The following is a 21,865-nucleotide window of genomic DNA, read 5'->3' as shown; positions in this document are numbered from 1 at the left end:
CCTTGTTTTGTTTTTCAGATTAAGAAATAAACAGAAACTTGTACCAAAGCCTAAACAAAAGGTCAAAGAAAACCAAAGATCATGGAGAAAATTAGAATGATGGATACACTCAAAGTATGTCCTACGCCAAGAAAGTTGAAAAGAGTTCATAATTTTAAGATTGAAAATTGTATCATAAGTCTTTTTTAATGCAGTTCCTTTGAGTTATGATAAGCTTCCACCCAAGGCCACCGTAGCGGTAATAAAAAAAGTCATGATACCACCCATCACTTTTTTATGTAATGTAACTAATGCATACTAAAAATAGTGATTTTATGGTCATGACTGCCATCTTGATCTTTTTGAAAGCTTATCTTATCCCATTGATATTCAGGTTAAAACTTTAAAAATCCTCTATGATTTTTTGGAAAAGGTACTGTATCTACATGCCTGGTGTACTGTCTCATTTTTGCTATGAGTGGAAATATGCTGTAATTCTTTAACTTTTGCCAAAAGGGATTTTGGTAAGGAATTAAAATAGAGATTTTCAGAGGATAATCAGAATTGCAGAAAAAACAATTGCTGCCAATCTGCCTTCCATTGAGGACCTGTATACTGCACGAGTCAAAAAGAGGGCGGGTAAAATATTTACTGACCCCTCACATCCTGGACACAAATTGTTTCAACTCCTACCCTCAAAACGTCGCTACAGAGCACTGCACACCAAGACAACTAGACACAAGAACAGTTTTTTCCCGAACGCCATCACTCTACTAAACAAATAATTCCCTCAACACTGTCAGACTTTCTACTAAATCTGCACTTCTATTCTAATAGTTTTCCTCATCATTCCTATCACCCATTTCCTCCCATGTTGACTGTATGACTGTAACTTGTTGCGTATATCCTAAGATTTTTATTAATATTGCTTCTTCATTGCTTATTTGACCCCTATGACAATCATTAAGTGTTGTACCACATGATTCTTGACAAATGTATATTTTATTTTATGTACGTTGAGAGCATATGCACCAAGACAAATTCCTTGTGTGTCCAATCACACTTGGCCAATAAAATTCTATTCTATTCTATTCTATTCTTTTTTGGATTCTAGAACAACTGAAGACTAATGGTCAACAAATGTGATCTGAACATGGAAGTATGGCTCAATGGACTCTTGTTTTTTATTCTTCTTGCTTATATCTCTTTTGTTGTTCAATAAAATAGGAATTTTCCACTGTTCATTTTAAACCAAGGAGGAAAAAAGATAAATATTTATGTATCTGTTTAAGATAAATGTACTGAGGCTGATTTATTTTGTAGGAAGTATACCCCAGTGGGACAGTTCCAGAGACCTCATAGCATCAGAAGCCTCAGAAAACAGAGCCAAGAGACACAAGCCAGCTCTTCCCCTTAAAGAAAACCAAGAAGCACCAGCTGAAAGAAAACTACAGAACAGTCATGCTAACAGATCTGTCAATAGAAATATTTAAGTAGAGGCATTAAGATAAGAGGAATCAGGCTAAAAATAACTCACCCAGAATTCCCTTTTTCCACTTTCCTGGCAGAATTAACCCCCAGTATAGGAAAGACAAAAGACCTGGGACCAAGATTAACCCAGGAAAACAAAACTCGGGGCAATCAGAAACACTTCAAAACCCATCAAGTTGCAGGAACTTCAACTGAGAATTAAGAATAAAAGGCTCAGAGTTACACTTCCAAGGCTGCTGGCAACCCAGGAATGCTTGAGCTGTGTCACTATTCTTTCTTTCCTTCCTGAATTAAAGGATCCCTTTTTTGGCAGCTGCTTCCATGTCTATTTCTTAACAGCATTGGCGACGGCTTCCCAACTGGAAACAAACTAGGGAAATTTCTTCCAACAACTTCATTTGAAGAATGTTAGAATTTATTTTGCTGATGTTTTGAATTACTTTGTTAGTGTAAAATCACTTGGAGCAGAGATTTTGTTGTTTCTCTGGAATTTTTTTTTGTTCTAAAAAAAAAATCCCATAAGTGGCATATGGGAATGTTCTCGGGGGAATAAAGAAAGTTGGATAAAGGCCATGACCCTGTGGTTTAAAATCCACTCTGATGTACATTAAAAAATGCACATGGCTTTATTCCAAGTTTGCAAGCGTTGGTTTTTATTTTAATCCTTTCTGTATGTGACTATGCTGACATGTTATCACGAGGCTTCCCTTCAATTCAACATATGTATGGGATGACCAGGAACCTTAAATGAAAGATAATGTGTTATAATTCATTACTAAGGGAAGTGCAATTACCAGGATGATTTTCTCTGCTCTGACATTGCAGTCAGAAAGTAAAAGTGAGGGAGAATTGGCACCTGAAAAACCTGGGGAGCCACCAGAGACTGTAGAAACCCCAATGATGGTAATGTCTGACTCAGAGGAGGAGGGGGACATTGGGGACCAGGTGCCCCTATTAGTTACCAGGTAAGATGGTCATGAAACAGGCAGTAATATCTTAGAAACATAGAAACATAGAAGACAGACGGAAGAAAAAGATCTCATGGTCCATCCAGTCTGCCCTTATACTATTTCCTGTGTTTTATCTTAGGATGGATATATGTTTATCCCAGGCATGTTTAAATTCAGTTACTGTGGATTTACCAACCACGTCTGCTGGAAGTTTGTTCCAAGGATCTACTACTCTTTCAGTGAAATAATATTATGGGAAAAGTTCTAGAAGGTGAGTCTATGGAAAAAAATCTAGAGCAGTGATGGTGAAACCTTTTTCCCTCGGGTGCCAAAAGAACATGCATGTACACTATCATGCATGCACTCATAATTCAATGCCTGGGCAGGGCAGAAACAGCTTCCTCACCCCTCAGAGGCCCTCTGGATGATGGAAACACCTTTTCCCCAACTTCTGGTGGGCCCACTAGGCTCATGTTTCGCCCTCCCCAGGCTCCAAAGGCTTTTCTGGAGCTCGGGGAGGGTAAAAATGCCCTCCCCTACCCCCACCCCCAATGCTCTCTGGAAGCCATAAATGCCCTTCCAGAGCCTCTGTGCCAAAAATCAGGTGGCTGGCACATACATGAAAAATGGAGTTGAGCTAGGGCTCGCCTACCAGCAGATATGGCCCACATACCACTTGTGGCACCTGTGCCATAGGTTCACCATCACTGGTCTAGAGATTGAATATATCTAGGATATTGTTGACCACATCCAGAGAGTATATAAGTGACAATTTATGGATAAAAAGGCATGGAGATTCAATGTTTGTAATGATGGAGGTCCTAGATCCAGGGTTCCAGAAATGCTTTGCTGGCAAACTGCTGTTATTCCTTAAAAAAAAATTAATTTTAATAATGACAAGATACACTACATAAAACACAGTGCACAGTGCCCACCACCTAACATCGTTCATTCAGACCACCAAAATGAGGGTGTACTTTTTTATATCATTTAAAACCACAAACATTACAATATTTACAAATTATAGAGTGATTCCAGTTTATTCTTTATACCTTGGTCTTGAATTCTACTAACCATATAACCACTAACCCTGTCCCATCTTCCCATCAGCTGCTGTTATTCCTTTAAGTTCATTGTGCAGAGATGCATCTATCTGAGGAAAACCTGAAGATTCGTGAATGTGTTTAAAAGATATTAGAGCACTGAAGAATGCCTAAATTGGATCTGGATCCTGGCCACAGCCACCCTTTATCTATTAGACAATTTGGCCGGGAACCCTGCCAACCTGGACTAAAAGCCTGACCTTGTTTTGTACAAATCCTTTAAAAAATATAGATGCGTTTTGGTTTGAATTTTTCTACGAGTGGGTTCTCCTTTGTTCTGATCTGAGTAGGCCCAAGCAGAACAACTTCTACCTTTTTTTGATAGTTATAAATAAACTTATTACACTTTCTGCCTCTTTAATACTCAAAAATACTTTCTGTGCTTTGTTAAATTCCTTTTCAATCATCAAATATATAAATTATTATAAGTTTTCAGCAATTTCTTTTTAGTTTTCCAATATTTTATGAAAACACCCCTTACTTATCTCTGATAACCTATTATTACTATTGGAAGGTAGGAGTTATTTATGTTAGTAATACACTTGATAACACATACACAGGTTATATACACCTTCCGTCAATTGAGATTTTTGTATGTATTAATCCTCCCTTCTTTTAGCCAGAAATTGCTTGGCGGTGTAGAGGTAGCCCTTGACTTATGACTGCTTAAAGTTACAACAGATCTATCTGGGGGCTACTTATGACCCAGATTCAAAGTTCTGATAGTCATCACTCTTTTCCCCAAAATCAAGTGACCAAATTTCACTTTACTCCCCCTACAATCAAATGACCAAATTTGACTGCAAAACAAACCACACCCAGAACAAACTTTGAACAACCATCATATAAAACAACACTGGGCATGTAATCCACCATCACAACTTATGACCGTGATGGGCATGCCATGCTTCATTGCAGTCATAAATGGAGGACTACTGTATGGTATGAAGAGAAGCCAAATGCCTCCAATGAGGCAGAACAGCTCTATTGAATCCACTGAAGACAATAAAAAATTCTCACAGGTGCCATGGTTTCTCTTCTCTTCACAAATTGAGATATAACTCCAGGTAGTTTGTACAGACTTGTTTCATCTGGATTATGCCAAATATCATATTTCATCTCCCGGATATAGATCTCATATATTAGATTTAGAGGTCTTCTTAGATTATTTAATTCCTGTGAGTCATTGGAGTCATTTGTGAGAAAAAGTCACACATAGATAGGAGTAAATCACTAGAGAAGATAACAACTCCCTCTGATAGGAACATAATCTTATTTAAAAAGAACAATATTTTTTTAAAATACATTTTTATTATCATCTAACTAGAGACCAAGACAGGAAAATTAATGGTTATATGACCTACCTGAACCAAGGCTGAAACCAATTCACCAAAACTGTTTGAGTTTATGTGTTGTGTGGGTAGGTGCCAAGTCCTGCTGGGAAATTTAAGTCATCATCCCCATAAAAGCTCATATGCTGATGGAAGCATGGAGTGCTCCAAAATCTCTTGGCTGCCAAACTTTTGCAACTCATTTGGAAACCAAGGATCCAGAGTATGGAGGTAGAATGAAGAGGCACACATTGCAAGATGCTTGAGGTCCAGTGTTTCCACAGTCCGTGCTGATTTGGGAAACCATGTCATCACACAGCAGTGTTGGTCCACTGGGCTTCATTAAGTCCAGGGTTAACACAGGTGTCTACCAGGAGATTTTGAAGCACTCCATGCTTCCATCTGCATACGAGCTTTATGGGACTGGTGACTTAAATTTTCCAGCAGGACTTGACATCTGCCCCAAAGCATCAAAACTTGCTTCAATGTCCATGATTGGCCAGCAAACTTGCCTGATCTGAACCCCATAGAGAATAAATGGGACATTGCCAAGAGAAAGAATAGAGACATGAGACCGAACGATGCAGAAGAACTGAAGGCCGATATTGAAGCATCTTGGTCTGCCATAACACCTCAGCAGTGCCACAGGCTGATAGCGCCCATGCCATGCCGCATTGGGGTAATAACTGCTGCAAGGTGCCCAAACTAAGTACTGAGTACATATGCATGCTTACACTTTTCAGAGATCTGATATTGTTCTATGTACAATCCTTGTTTTATTGATTGCATGTAATATTCTAATTTTCTGAGATGATGGATTTGGGGTTGTCAGGAGCTGTACCCAGTGAAGGGCTACCAAAATTTGTACTACCACATTGTGTGTGTGGCTTATGCAGGACGCCCTGCATTTTCTTTCAACATCTTTCAGTGCAAATTGGGTGCTCTGGGGTGGAGCTCCATTTTCGCTACCCCACTGCTTTCCCCACCCTCCGGGCAGTAGCCCAACCCTGGCTGTAACCGGTAATCATTACAATTATGACAAACCACAGCTTGAATTATCTTGCCTTGCATATTATGACTATCTCTCATCTATTAAGTTTTACCTTTTAAGTTACATTGCTGAAATAAATGAACGTTTGCATGATATTCTAATTTTTCGAGTTTCACCTATATGAGGCAAGCAGTGTTATCATTATAGATTGTGACTTTTTTCAACATTTTCCTGTCTCTCTAATGTGTACTGGATGGCATGCTGTGGCACTGTTGTCATCAACATTTTTGTCTCAAAAGACGTGATTTTATGCGGTCTTTTTATTTATTTATTTTAGCATTATAAACTGTTTGCTAAGCAAATGGACTCTCCAGTGATCTTTCTTTTTGGGAAAATGTGCTATAAGAATTCAATAAGCAGGAATAAAACTTTTAAAGCTTAACTATGAAATAAAAATGCCATGCTATTAAGTGCTTTAGGGCAATTTAATTAGGCATCACCTGAGTATGTAAATCTGTAACACTGCAAAATTGTTTATAAGATGCCCTGTTGGTTTAACATTTATTGCATTCAGTAAGAAACACTCATAAGGGTCTTGTTGCAGACTTTTATGGAGTTAAATTATACCCAGTCTCATTGTTCATCAACATGCAGAATGTAAGATACCTACTCTGCACTGGATGGGCAATAAATTTAGCAGTTTCCTGACATGGTTTAGCTAGCTTATATTATTTCTTTGGATTTCTTGGGCTTTGACATAGCATTTCTGTGACTCCCTAGATGACAAAAATATCTCTTAAAAATAAATGTATTTCAGACTGTCAAGATATGATGATGCATGCCCTTTAAACAGAACGGTGTGTTCTTTACGGACAAGCAAAGGTAAATAAAAAATTTAAGGAGAGCCAGCCAAATGCTTTCTGGTCAGAATTTTAAATACAAAAACAGGAGTTTTCAATGCCAAACCTTTTGCTAAAATATTCTCCAAAAGCTGCCCTGTGTGTGTGTTGGTGAGTGTGTAGTGTGGTAGGTTTTAGTTTTTGCAGTCCAAACAGATCTTCTCCCTAACAATGGTAATGTCATATAGCCAGTTATATTTAATTTAGTGATGCCAGTGGGAATAAATAAAGCTGACTGAAGACAATGCCTGTTCAGGAATCATAATATTATCAGATCATAAAATCTGATTTTCTGTTTACTAATGTTTCTATTATTAGAAGGAAATAAACTGCACTTAAACAAAAGCCAATTGGGATAATAAATAGAGAAAGAGCATAAATATCATAAATATTATAGGGCCTGTGCTGGCTACATCTGGCAGATATGTGAAGACAATTTAAAGGTGTGTATTTGCATTTAACCAAATAGATTACTAGCTCACATAAATTTCTAAAAACAGCAGGATAAATTTCATCAAGGAAATGTCAAAGCATTCCATACCAATTTCAACTTGAAAAAACAAGATAATATATATTTTATGTGGCAAGAAAAAAATCAGGTTATGACTCCAAACTACACACAAGGTATTTCCTCATACTAATCTAAAAATTTAAATCAGTGAAAATGAAATGAAGTGAAGCCAAATAATAGCCTATGAAAATATAGGTAGTCCTTAATTTACAAGGAAGCTGAAAAATTCTGTTGCTAAGTGAGACAGTTGTTAAGTAAGTTTTGCCCCATTTTATAACTTTTCTTGACACGGTTAAGTGAATCACTGCAGTTGTTAAATTAATAACATGGTTGTTCATTGAATCTGGCTTCCCCATTGGCTTTCCTTGTCAGAAGGTTATGAAAGGGGAGCACGTAGCAGTGGGCTACGAGCCGGAATGCTTAATTGCGCTCGCCGCCTTGGCTCGTAGGTTCTTGTGGGACCAGCGCGTGACTTTCATCTGTGTTTTATTTTTTAATTTTAGAAAAAGATTTGTGGATTAGAGAGTGCCCTTGTAACTTTGAATGGTTACTAAATGAACTGTTGTAAGTTCAGGGTTACCTGTATATGTAAATTGATTTATATATGCTATCCACAATTTACTACTCATTCTTTGTAAAATGCTACTTCTTTTCACTCTAATCAACAAATCTATATCTAAAATTAAAAAAAAAACACAGATGAAAGTCATATTTATTTTTGTCGGATTATCTCTTCCATTTGTCTCTCCCTGCACAACCAGTATCCCTATGTAGTTGAAGCTATTGTAAGGGAGCTGTGGGGGTGGGAATATGTGAATGGGATAGACCAATAGTCCAAACCAGAAATTAATTCTACAAAAAGGCTAAACATACTTTTATTGAGATTGGCTATAACAGAGGTGGGAACTATGGCCCCTTTATGACTTGTGGATTTCAACCCCCAGTGTGCCTGTCCCAGCCATAGGACCCTTGTTATAATAAAATCTTATAAGTCTCATTATGTTGTGTTTCTTTTCTTTCTTATACTTATGTGAATTGGTGATGTATCTGTTTGAACCTCTCTTTTTTAAAAACATATTTTCTCTTGTTAAGTGCTGTTGTTTTGTCCTTTAGATTTGGTTATAGTTCTTGTTCATCTCCATCAAAGTCATTCTCCATAGTTCTCCACATTGGGAGAAGATACACTTATTTTATTTCTTAGATAATCCCTTCAGAATCATCCTATCTAAGGGATGGGAACCAACTGCCCATCTGTCAAATCCTGCCTACAGTGGTTTTAGAAGCCAGGTCACTTCTTACCCTATCTTTATGCAGAAATTAGATTGTGGAGGGAGGGGAATCCATTGCTAAAAAAAAAAACGTATTCTTACATGTATTATAAACTTGTTGCTCTGTTGTACAGAAGGAAGGAATAAAGAATGCAGCTGCGAGAGCAGTCATGGGCTTACCCAGGTATGCCCATGTTTCACCATCACTCCGCAGTCTGCATTGGCTGCCGATCAGTTTCCGGTCACAATTCAAAGTGTTGGTTATGACCTTTAAAGCCCTTCATGGCACTGGACCAGAATATCTCCGAGACCGCCTTCTGCCGCACGAATCCCAGCGACCGATTAGGTACCACAGAGTGGGCCTCCTCCGGGTCCCGTCAACTAAACAATGTCGGTTGGCGGGCCCCAGGGGGAGAGCCTTCTCTGTGGCGGCACCGGCTCTCTGGAACCAACTCCCCCCGGAGATCAGAACTGCCCCTACTCTTCCTGCCTTCCGTAAACTCCTCAAAACCCACCTTTGCCGTCAGGCATGGGGAAACTAAACATCTTCCCCTGGGCACGTTGAATTTATATATGGTATGCTTGTGTGTGTGTATGTTAGTATAGGGTTTTTTCTTAAATTTATAATATTTTAATTAATTGGATCATGTATTGGATTGTCTTTTCACTTGTGAGCCGCCCCGAGTTTTCGGAGAGGGGCGGCATACAAATCCAAATAATAAATAATAAATAAATAAACTGAAATGATCATACTTCTTCAAACTGTAAGATTGTCTTCATTTTTTAATCTTCGGGCCTCCAAAATTAGCATGGGAGAGTGATCAGAAAACTTTTTACATATAGAAATATTACAAAAATTTACCTTCATGTCACCCATGGTGTAATGCTGAATCTTCACATTTCAAACTGGCTCTCTTATCCATTTTTAGGTTGGTTTTCTTTTTTTAATGGCAATATGAGAAAAAAGATTGCAGAGTTTCTGCAGAGCTCAGCATTACCTAGAAATATCTTTGCAGTCACATTATTAGTCAACAAGACTAGCAAAAGACAGCTCTATAATAGTTGGATCAAACAGTTTTATTTGTCTTTGGGGAGAAAATTTGGAATTTTGTAAATGTAATTGAATGAGTTTCAGGAAGTATGCCTCAGCTGCTTTAAATCCTTTTTTTAAATGAAAGAAAACACAACTCAGAAAATACTGTCTCATTCTGGAAAAGGAAGCTGAGGCAATGTCCCATCTGTATGCAGTTAAACCCATCTCTGCTATTATTGGCATTAATATCATTGCTTTTAGAAAGGCAAGTGAGCTTAACATCAGAAGAAATCAGACATCACACACTTCAAAACTCAAAGAACAAAATAATAACATCCTGAGCTAGGAGAAACAAACAACTGTCTTGCAATGAAATATGGTATCTGCGTATATATTCAAACTTAAGAAATAATCCTAATTTATTTATTTTTGGCTGAATGCTGAAGGCCTTGTTCCCTCTATCACAGCCAAGAAAAATTGGGTAGTTCTATGCTCTCTCCCTTCAAAAAAGGAAAGAAGAAAAATACATCCAAAAACAAAGACTGTTCCTTTATCATTTGTCACTGATATAGACCTAAGAAGCTTTGTTTGTATGGAAGGTGTTGTGTATGGAAATAGGATATGTAAATAGTTATGGTAAATAAGTTAATATGCATACTGGCCGCGGATTGGCTAAGCCGTGTCCGGGAAATTCAAGAAGCTGTCTAGCCGCACCTAGCGGATGAAAGTTTTTAAAAGGGCAGCACAGCCGCGAGCCAGCATTCTTGCTTACTATTTTGTAGTAGTTCATTCTTGGTTATTTTGTGACTGTTCCTGCCCAATTCCTAATAAACGAATCGGATCAGACCCATCTTCACGCATCCTTTATGATCTAACAGTAGGGAATGGAAGGATTCCAGTCTGAGCTGAAGATGTCCAAGCTGAATCCAACCAGAGCTGAAGAAGCTTCTTGGATGAGAGGCAAAATGTCTTCAAAGAAAAACAAAAAAATCCATTTGCCTCTTGGGGAAAAAAACCACCTTTGAGACCACCATGACCTGGATCACTGAAAATCTTTGTAGACATTTAGAAATAGATATATTCCCCTTAAGCTCCTAAATATTTGGATCTTCATGGTTTTCGTAGCCCATGGTTTTCTTTTCCTTTTCTTTCATGTTAAGCCATTCAAATCCACTTTTATCTTCAATCTCTGGATTAATCCTTGCATGGATGAATATACTGGGTGTATCTCAGGCTAGCCATTCCTAAGCGATTATGATCTCTGGAATTCAACTGACTATTATTTTAAAGTTAAAATTCAGCATTCATCCCATTTCTTTACTCTTTCCTGTTTGGCAGTTTAATGCATGGACAGCATTGCAGAACATCTAAATGATGTTTATGCTGACAGTTAATCCAACTTTCCCCCATTTCTTGTTTTGGTAGGTAAAGAGTGGCTGTGAATCTATATAATTAAGATGAATAGTTCTGCACATCATCAAGGCTAAGAATGTTGTGGTTTGTAACTACCAATTATATAATGGCACTACATTTCAAAATGTAGTGAAACCATCCAGATTAAATGAAACACCCAATCCCTTGATTTCAGTTTGAAATGATCTAGGATTAAAGGATTGGGACAAGAATGCATTAGAAAACATAGAAGTCTGACGGCAGAAAAAGACCTCATGGTCCATCTAGTCTGCCATTATACTATTTTCTGTATTTTATCTTAGGATGGATATATGTTTATCCCAGGCATGTTTAAATTCAGTTACTGTGGATTTATCTACCACATCTGCTGGAAGTTTGTTCCAAGGATCTACTACTCTTTCAGTAAAATAATATTTTCTCATGTTGCTTTTGATCTTTCCCCCAACTAACTTCAGATTGTGTCCCCCTGTTCTTGTGTTCACTTTCCTATTAAAAACACTTCCCTCCTGGATCTTATTTAACCCTTTAAGATATTTAAATGTTTCGATCATGTCCCCCCTTTTCCTTCTGTCCTCCAGACTATACAGATTGAGTTCATTAAGTCTTTCCTGATATGTTTTATGCTTAAGACCTTCCACCATTCTTGTAGCCCGTTTTTGGACCCGTTCAATTTATCAATATCTTTTTGTAGGTCAGGTCTCCAGAACTGAACACAGTATTCCAAATGTGGTCTCACCAGCATTCTATATAGCGGGATCATAATCTCCCTCTTCCTGCTTGTTATACCTCTAGCTATGCAGCCAAGCATCCTACTTGCTTTCCCTACTGTCTGACTGCATTGATAAGACGTCATATCTAACATAGTGATTAAAGTCTCTCCCTGTTCCATCTACTCAAACAAGTACTAGGTTAGATAAGTAGATTTATTGCAAAGAATTAGAAAGAAGCACATATATAGAAATAATATGGTGTAACAATATCTGGAGCTTTGCCCTTTCTACTTAACACCTGAGTGTCTTATTTTCAAGTTAATGGCAGCTTGTTTCCTGGGTTTTAAAGTTCTTGCCTTCTAACCCATGTTTTCTTTGTACTATTTACAAAGCAATTTTCTTTAGCATGAGGAATGTCCTGTCTTCAGCCCTTTCACATCCATTCCATTCTCTTACCCCTTTTTACAATAATGAGAACTTTAAAAAGGCTGCATGTCTGGCAACATGAGGATGCCTAATCTTGGGGAAATACTTACTTATTGTTCTGTCTGGGTCACTCCAGAAGCCAATACCAACCCAAAAAGAGAAGCCAGACACACTGGTAAAAGGCAAAGGCAGTTATATAAAATTCAAGAAAAACACAGGTAACAGAAAATGTCCTTACAAACAGAAAATGCTGTATCTTCAGATATATCCATGAAGGAAAAAGTCCATGCAGCAATACAGAATTCTTGCTGCCAAGCTGAGGCTGTAGATAGCAGACCTACACCTCTCACGGGTCTTCCAAAGCTGCTGGGCCACAAGCCAGGAACAGAGACGCCGAGAAACAAGACAGGATAACACAACTCCAAACTGATAACACTCCACATGGCTTCAAGGGCTTGCCTGCCTTGTAAACCCTGCTAAGGAGGACCACACCCAAACCCAGCTGTTCCTAATTCAGTGCTGATAATACTTCTTTAATTGCTCCTTTCTTTGATCTGACCATCTCTGTCGCATGTCAATGACGGCTTGAGCCTCATCACCTAATGACTCCAAACTACTGGCTGGGGAGAGCCCCCCCCCCCGGGCTCTCATGCTGTTCTCCTTCATCCCATTCCTGATTTTCCTCTCCCCGTCCGACTGTTCAGCCCCCTCCTCTTCGCTGTCATCCTCCTCTGGGCATGGAGCCAGCAGAGACACAGCCGGTCCCTGAGCAGCCTCAGGCTGAACCACAACACTTATGTTTAATTTTTTTTTTAAAGTATTTTCTTGAGAAGGTACTACTATGAAAAGTTAGTAATTGTATTTATTGCATGTATATAATAAACAATGATGATTCAGAATAACACACAGAGGGAGAATCTTTCTTAGGTTAAGCATTTAAATTCTGATTTAAATTTTGGATGCTAGCCTTACAACTTGTTATCTGGTTATTTATCTCCCACATTCTCTCACTAGGTTGATACTACATATCAATAAATTGGGGACACATGGCCTCTTGTTACAAATAATTAAAGAATGTATTAATCTTAAGGAATAGGATGTATTTATCTCAATATAAGAGAAACTGAGGGTAAAACACAAACATGAGAATGCACAATATTCCCCAAACAAAACTTCTTTTTGCAGAATGAGTTGGATATTTTTACTCTTTGCTTTCGGATTACTACTGAATCACCATAAAAGGCATTAAAGCACTCTGATCAGGTGCATAAATGCCTCTGTATATCATAGTTGTCATTGCTACATATATAAATATTTATTCTATATTATGGTGCTATAACCTATATCTAGCCCATGGGTGTCAAACACAATTTCATTGAGGGGCGCATTTGGGGTGTATTTGACCGGGGGGGGGGGGGGGGGGGCTGGCCATAGGAGGCCATGGCCAAGATAGCTATGGCCAACTCAATGTCACTCATTTCAGGGGGGCACCTATGGTGACCTGAGCATTCTGCCAGAGATAATGGGCTCCTGAGTTCTGTTTTTGGGTGCAATGATTTCCAGCAGTCCTCTGCCAGCAAAAATGGAGGTAGGGAGGGCAGCATGCAGCCCTCACGAGCTCCATTTTCATTGTCAGTGGCACCATGGGCCACTCCTTCGCTGTTTCCAGGACGATTCCATGAGTCAGATTTGGCCTCCCAGCCTTGAGTTTGACATTCCTTATCTAGCCTCTAAAGAACTTTCAGAACCTCTGAAATCATACCCAAAGTAAACAAGTGAAAAATAAGGGTATAAATTTCCTATCCATTTTGGGAGTAGGGGAAAGCAAAATAGATGTGTGAATTCTTGGAAAGCCTTAACACATTTTTATACACACTCCTATATATTTACCCACACAGAGAAAACTAAAATGCTTGAAAACTTTCACCATTCTTTTTCATATAGGAAAGAGTTGTATTTCAAGTTCAGCTGCTGGTATATATGTCTGAGTGTGTTCATGTAATCTTTGAGATCACTGTATGAAGCAGGGATAAACCTTTTCTTCCAGCTGCATAAGCAATGAGGCTTATTGCTTTTTTCCTCTGGGTAAAGAAAAAAACACTTTATAGAGACATTTTGAGCCACATGATTTGTTTAACATAATAACTAAAAGAAACAAATGAGAGTCCTCTCAATCAAAGTGCTTGTGACTACCAATCTCTGTGTTGGTCTGTACTTCATTGCTTTCAGTTGAATATGCAGCTTGGGATTTGAAGTTGTATTATTGTGCTGATGGATGTCCGTGTTGGAACTCTTGATATCTCTTTTCACTTTCTAAAAAATAAACTACTTGAAATTGAAAGGTTTGATTGCAGCGATAGTATGATGGCAAAGATTAGACTCACCTCTATGCATTCACAGCCCTAGTTCAAATGTGGGGCCCCATACTAAGTTTTAGACTAACATATGGTTTGACTTTACGTGTCCCTAGAAAAATAATACACAGTAGTGTTAATATATGGACCCATACCTAATCCATGTTGACAAACCAAAGGGAAAAAATTTAGACCTGTGTTCACCCGAGTACACACCTGAGCATTATTAGTTTGCAGCAAGTATGAAAGTAAGCCCACCATACAGAATCTATGTATTTTCTAATTTAGAGCTTTACACATTCAATATAAAAGACTGAATATAGTTTCTGCACATAGATTTTCAAGTGTTCAGGGCTTCATAGATCAAAAGATTAGCTAGGTTTGAAAGGTTCAGATATTATTGTTAACAAAGACATATTTTATTTATTTCTTACTTGAATAGGGTTTAAATAAAGCTTACATATGCTGTTCATAGCTCATTTTGTTCAAATCTTTCAAATTTATTTCCAACCTATACTTTGTCACTGGATGTTTTGTGTGAATGGTTACTGTCTAATACATAATTTACTTTTCAAGAAACTATTTAACTGCAATCCTTGAGAACAGGATTCATGGGTGAAAAATATGGAGTGAATCAAACAATGTGACATTTGCTCAGACATTTGAGTCCCTATATTCTGTCAAAGGAATTGCTTTTGAAAGGTGCCCTAAGCCTAGAATGCACAGTACAAAAACTGGCATGGAATATTTATTTATTTATTTATTTATTTATTTATTTATTTATTCATTCATTCATTCATTCATTCATTCATTCATTCATTCATTCATTTATTTATTTATTTATTTATTTATTTATTTATTTAGATTTGTATGCCGCCCCTCTCCGCGGACTCGGGGTGGCTCACAACAAGGCATAACAAATCGTAACAAATCCAAATAAATTTAAATATTTAAAAAAAGTTTAAAAGAACCCCAATATACTAACAAGCACACACACAAACATACCATACATAAATTGTACATGCCCGGGGGAGGTGTTTCAGTTCCCCCATGCCTGACGGCAAAGGTGAGTTTTAAGGAGTTAACGGAAGGCAGGGAGAGTAGGGGCAGTTCTAATCTCCAGGGGGAGTTGGTTCCAGAGAGTCGGGGCCGCCACAGAGAAGGCTCTTCCCCTGGGGCCCGCCAACTGACATTGTTTAGTTGACGGGACCCGGAGAAGGCCCACTCTGTGGGACCTAATCGGTCGCTGGGATTCGTGCGGCAGGAGGCGGTCTCGGAGGTATTCTGGTCCAATGCCATGAAGGGCTTTAAAGGTCATAACCAATACTTTGAATTGTGACCGGAAATTGATCGGCAGCCAGTGCAGACTGCGGAGTGATGGCGAAACATGGGCATACCTAGGTAAGCCCATGACTGCTCTCGCAGCTGCATTCTGCACGATCTGAAGTTTCCAAACACTTTTCAAAGGTAGCCCCATGTAGAGAGCATTACAGTAGTCGAACCTCGAGGTGATGAGGGCATGAGTGACTGTGAGCAATGAGTCCCAGTCCAGATAGGGCCGCAAATGGTGCACCAGGGGAACCTGGGCAAACGCCCCCCTCGCCACAGCTGTTAGCTACAGGAATTAGTTATTAGCTATTTACCTATGGATCAACAGGACCTGAGTCAGGCTGATAAATGCTAAATCAAGTTTTGATCTAGTATAAATTGAGTTTCACACTTCCTGGAGAACCAACCTGAAATTACTGTTATAAATTTTATGTCATTAAAAACAGCAACCCAGCCTGATACTTTAATTATTCTTGATCCCATCAACATAAGGCCTGTTACCAAATGTTTATTTAAATTGCTACTATGAAGTCTTTATCTGTTCTGAGTATTTCAGCCTCTTGCAGGCCAGAATTTCTCAGCCTGACAGAATAAGAAATGCATTTACATGGCCTAAACTCTTAAGTTGTCCCTTCCAATTAATGCCCCCTCATAGAGCAATCTGGAAACCATTAGTCAGTAACTCCTCATTGTAATAGTTTGCAGCTGAATATCCAGATCTTGGTAATAGAAGAATAAAGAAAACTCAGTAACAAGTGCAATTGATTCCATTCAGAATTCCCTAGGTGCTTTGCCATGGTTGGCCTGTTAAGAGTAACTGGAGAGGTTCCCCCCATCCCACCCCACCCTGCTACTTCAATTTTCAGGGCCAGGAAATGAATTGGCAGACATAAGATGGTTTGTGCAGCTTGCATTCATTTCTCAGCTGGTCCTTGTTAAAAGTGAGACGGTGGGGCTCCAGCATTTTTTCCCTTCACTTTAAACAAGAGACTTTATTCGAGTACCTGATAAAAATACTACATTGTCTCAATTTGCTACAGACTAACAACAACCAGAAGCTGTTACCTTCTAAGAGGGGTCCACGGCCAAGCTTGATAGTTAATTTGGCTAACAAGAGATTTCATTTGTAGGCTCTTGTAAAAGTTTCTAAACTATTCTGAAAGCAATGAAAACGATGCGTTTTCATGAGCATCAAAGCAGCCCCTCTTCTCTAACCCAGCTGGATTGTATGATTGTATGGATTGTTTGTGGGGAAGTTGTTAAATTACTAAACCACATTTTATAAAGTCCCATTTATGACAGATTATAAAGAATTGGCTTGTTTTGCCGAGTGCTGATGGAATAACAAAATATACAACCCACCCATGATGATTATTTTAAAACTTCTGTTTTCAAGCTTACCCAAAGCAAAGTGTATTCCAAACTCATTATATTTTTTATTTGTCTGTTAGACTCAAGATTTGGAAATCTTCCCCTTCCACTTCATGTCATTCTTTAAAAAAAAGGCCCTAAGATTTTCTCAAAATTATTTTAACCATATACTTTCTCTCATTCTCTCATTTTACATTATTATGTTGTAGAAATAAAGTAAGATGATCTACCAGTCTGAATTTATTACTATTTTAATAGTAATTTTAATTAAAAACTCCAGTTGCAACAATAAAAACCAATGCAAACTAATAAAAGGAAAGAAAGAAATATACAAGATAAATAAAAAATAGAACAGATAGAAATAATAACAATGTAGTAAAGAAAATAGATATAAAGAAATGACTTCCCCTTCCTTACCACAAATATAAACAATTTTAGTAACTTACCTCTTTTTAAATGTAACAAATATCTCCTCTTATCATATACTGCTTTTTAAAGCCTCATTATTTTAGTTCTGATATCAGCAAAATCTATTATCTGTTAACAGCAAGTCTATTTCAACCTTGATCAAATAAACCAACTTTAAAATCTTTCCTTTTATTTTTAACAATCTCGATTTTTGATCCATTCAAATAACCTCCTAAAATTTTATTTATTTTCATTTTTTTCAGGCCAGTTTCTTTTGTATGTCCAGCATAACATTTTCTTTGTATCATTCTTGTGGCCTTTATTTTTAAACCTCCTTTCAGGTTAACCTTAATAGTGTCAGGTAAAACTTGTTCCCCTCTCATTACATGTTTTAAAGTCTGTCTCTAAAATTAATTTTTGTATCTATTGTTCAAAAATAATCTTTATATGTGAAAAACTAAAATATTTTGCTTTATCATGTATTTGTAAGTCAAATTTAAGTGTTCTTCTACTTTAATTATAATATTTAGTTCCTCCTAGCTTCCTCTAGAGCAGTGATGGTGGACCTATGGCATGAGTGCCCCAGGTGGCACATGAAGCCAAATCTGCTGGCACACAAGCTGTTGCCCTAGATCAACTCTAATGTGCATGTTTGTGCCAGCCAGCTGGTTTTTGGCTTCTGTGTGAGCTTCTGACTCTGGGAGGTTGTTTTTGGCTTCCAGAGAGCCTCTAAGGGGATGGGGAGGGAAATTTTTACCCTCCACAAGCTCCAGGGAAACCTTTGGAGCCTGGGGAAGGTGAAACAGTAGCCTACTGGGCCCACCAAAGGTTGGGAAACAGGCCATTTCCAGCCTCCAGAGGGCTTCCGGGGGTAAGGGGAAGCTGTTTTCACCCTCCCCAAGCATTGCAATCTTACCAAAAGAGATATTTTGATTGTGGAATATGGTGAAATATCTTTTTGATTTTGGAATATGGTGAAATACCTCTTTTGGTAAGAAAATAGTATTCCAGTGAGCTGTTGTATTTGATCACAAGTAATCAGAATGACAATTCAGCATAATTTTCTGCCTTTCTCCAGTCTTCCTTCTGCTTTGTCCTCAACTACTTATTGTTAATAAAAGTATTTTACAAATAACTGAAGAGCAGGTAGTTTGATTTTTCAGAACATCTGTTGGTTTTGTGCTAATCTCCAATACCTATGCCCTTATCAGTCATTATTAGGAGGAACTGCATTAAATCATCCAGAGATATGAGTGTAGTTATTGCTCATTATAACATAATTCTAGCAGCCAATGTCCATGTGGAAAATACATTTACTATGCATACTTGGGTAGTTATTATCCCATATTTGGAGCCAGATGTGCAGCAAGTGGTCTCAGGGCAGAAAACTCTGTTTCCTCTATCAAATCAAAAGTACTTTCTATTCAGTTTGCAGCGGTTTGCAGATAATCTGACTTGTTAAACACCTTCCTCTACAGTATTAGCATCTTAAATTATACAGTGAAGCCCTCTTCACGTGACATACTGGTCTACACCCACAATAAGAGGCATCATCAGCGGAAGCTCAAAGTTGAAACTTAGTTATCAATTGAAATTTGACTATTATTATTTATTAGATTTGTATGCCACCCCTCTCTGAACACTCTTTCTGAAGATATTATTATTATTATTATTATTATTATTATTATTATTATTATTATTATTATTAATTAGATTTGTATGCCACCCCTCTCCGTAGACTCGGATATTTCTGAATTTGTCCTGGGATTAACCAATGAAAAGAAAAAGTGGTTTTGTTTGTTATGAGTAAAATACAGATGGAAAAAACTTTAAGAAATATCTATATCCTTACATCTTAAATAACATTTCTCCATTTTTTTCTATTACCTTTGCTAAACAATATAATCTCAAGGTGAAATTTCCAAAAAATGTGATTTGGCAATGACAAATCTTAATGACATTTTAAAATACCTTGAAAACATAGCTATTCTATGAGGCCTAGTGACAGATGGATAGGACAATCTTATTTTTGATGTTTGCTTATTGTTTGATTGCCATAGTGTAATAACACTGTAGTCCATATTTATTTATTTAATTTGTCTCTTATTTATATTACTTTATTGTTGTGAGTTGTCTGGAGTTTAGTGGCATTCAAAATTGAACAAATTACATTATATTATAGAACGTTAAATTAAATTAAACATGCAATCAAGGAAAATAGCTACCGTATACAAACAATTTTAATTGCATTTGCAGTAGTGGAAAGCATATAGAAGCTCATAATACAGCCTATTCTGACATATCTCTAAGTGTGGAAGTGATATGGCATTTGAATCATTGAAATAAAACATAGCTGAACAACTTTCAAGATAAATTTCAATCATGAAAATTACAGAGATCAAAGATGACTCTTGAAAATCACTTCAGAAATTAATGCACCTTAGAAATTAATCATGTGGTTGCAGGGTTACAGATTACTTAATTTTTCCATAAGAATATCTATGTTGAAATCATTCCACCGATATAATTTTCAGAATTGCAAAACAGCTTTATAAGCCTGAATGTATGAAGTGAAGTGTACTGCAGAAAGTTGGATGAATTAAATTCCCTCAGTCCAGTTCCCTCTCCCCACAGGACAAATGAGTATAAAATAATGTTGTGATGCTAAATTATGCCACATTACCTACTTGCAAACCTTGATCCAATCTTCCCTTACATCATAATGAATTCTGATTTATTGTGATCATTACTTTGGTATTACAGGTCACTAAATAATTTGGTCTATCCACACGAGTCTTTTGAGGTAATAAATATTCTTTTAGGAAATAATTTTCAATGAAGTACTTGATACATTGGTTCAGTAGCTTGATGCACACTTTTTGTTTTCAGGTGACCATGCTACACCTTGCTATCAAAGCTGCAATGAGAGAAGAATAAACAAAAGAACAATTTTTCCTGAAATCCCAGGATATTTAGAAAACCAGCTATAAAGAGCAAGACTAACTTTTATTCTTTTCATTTTCACTTTTAAATTGTTGTTGATAATTCTGATACTTGTGATTTGATCATATAAGAAATATGATTTTCATGAAAAGACGGGTTACAGGGACAGATCTATATATCTATATAAAGAATGTGTGTGTGTGTGTGTGTGTGTGTGTGTGTGTGTTCAAGCATAACTCTGGAATGCCTCAAGCAATTTTGACCAAACTTGCTACACAGATTACTTACTCTCTAAAGATAAACATTGTGGCAGTAAGACCCCCTGGGGTATAGGTGGGTGTGGGTGTTTCCCATCATAACTCTGGAAAGCCTGGGCCTTTAAAAAGAGTGAGTGCAGCATTCTAGAGCAACATTTAACAGACTTGACCATTGGGCCAATCAAACAAAATAAAATTCAATGGTGAAAAAAGTAAAGTTCTACATTTAGGCAACAAAAACAAAATGCACAGGTACAGTATATGTGGTATTTCGCTCAACAGTAGTAACTGTGAGAGGGAGTCCCAGTGGACAGCCACTTAAATATGAGCTAGCAGTGTGCAGCAGCTGCCAAAAAAAGGCAACACTGTTTGTTTGTAAGGCAGCTCTCAAATAGAAGGGGCGTGCATAAGTGCACCAGTGTGCCTTCCGTCCCCTGTCCAATTGTCTCTTCTTATCTCATAAATCTTTTCTTCCTTTCAAATATGTTCACCTATACTTTTATATCTTTTCTTCTATTCTTTTCTTTATTTATATTATTACATATCTATTATCTTCAATGTGTATTATGTATTGGACTAAATAAATAAATAAACAAACAAACAAACAAATAGAATGAAGAAGGTGTGGCATACCCAGAGCTGTCACTATTTTGCAACAGCTGAGGACCTATTCTATTTGGAGTTCTAAGCTGTGAAGAAGGGGGATAGCTGCCCTGCTGGCAGCTTCGGAGGCTCTTTTCCTCAGTGGTTCATTTTCTTACCTCTAGGTGGTTACGCCAACTTTATCCTTAAAGGCTGGTCCATGTCATTTACTTTATTTATTTTATTGATTGATTGTGTCCAATACACAATGAGTGTTTTAGTGGGTATACACATAGTAAAATACATGATGAAGGTTATAGATGATATACTCATAGTAGAATATATCTAAGAAAGAATAGTTATAGGAATAGAACATATCAATGAAAGAATAGAAGAAGAGATATAGGAATAGAAGAAAGGTATAGGAGATATAGGAGAGCAATAGGACAGGGGATGGAAGGCACTTTAGTGCACTTATACTCGCCCCTTACTGACCTCTTAGGAATCTGGATAGGT

At 37.5% G+C, this 21,865-nt stretch overlaps 1 protein-coding gene across 1 annotated transcript in view; it reads right to left on the bottom strand.

Annotated features, from left to right (window-relative positions):
- The window catches only part of CBX3 (chromobox 3), a 387,393-nt gene extending 366,419 nt beyond the window's left edge, over positions 1–20,974 (bottom strand). The window contains exon 1 of the mRNA XM_070729074.1: positions 20,964–20,974. The gene's annotated coding sequence lies outside the window, so the exon portion shown is untranslated. The remainder of the gene's footprint in view (positions 1–20,963) is intronic.
- Between the last annotated feature and the right edge of the window lie 891 nt (positions 20,975–21,865).

Source organism: Erythrolamprus reginae, chromosome Z (assembly GCF_031021105.1).
Source record: "Erythrolamprus reginae isolate rEryReg1 chromosome Z, rEryReg1.hap1, whole genome shotgun sequence".
Lineage (NCBI taxonomy): Eukaryota > Metazoa > Chordata > Lepidosauria > Squamata > Dipsadidae > Erythrolamprus > Erythrolamprus reginae.
The sequence above is the reverse complement of the archived record's forward strand: the minus strand, read 5'-3'. Positions and strand labels throughout refer to the sequence as shown.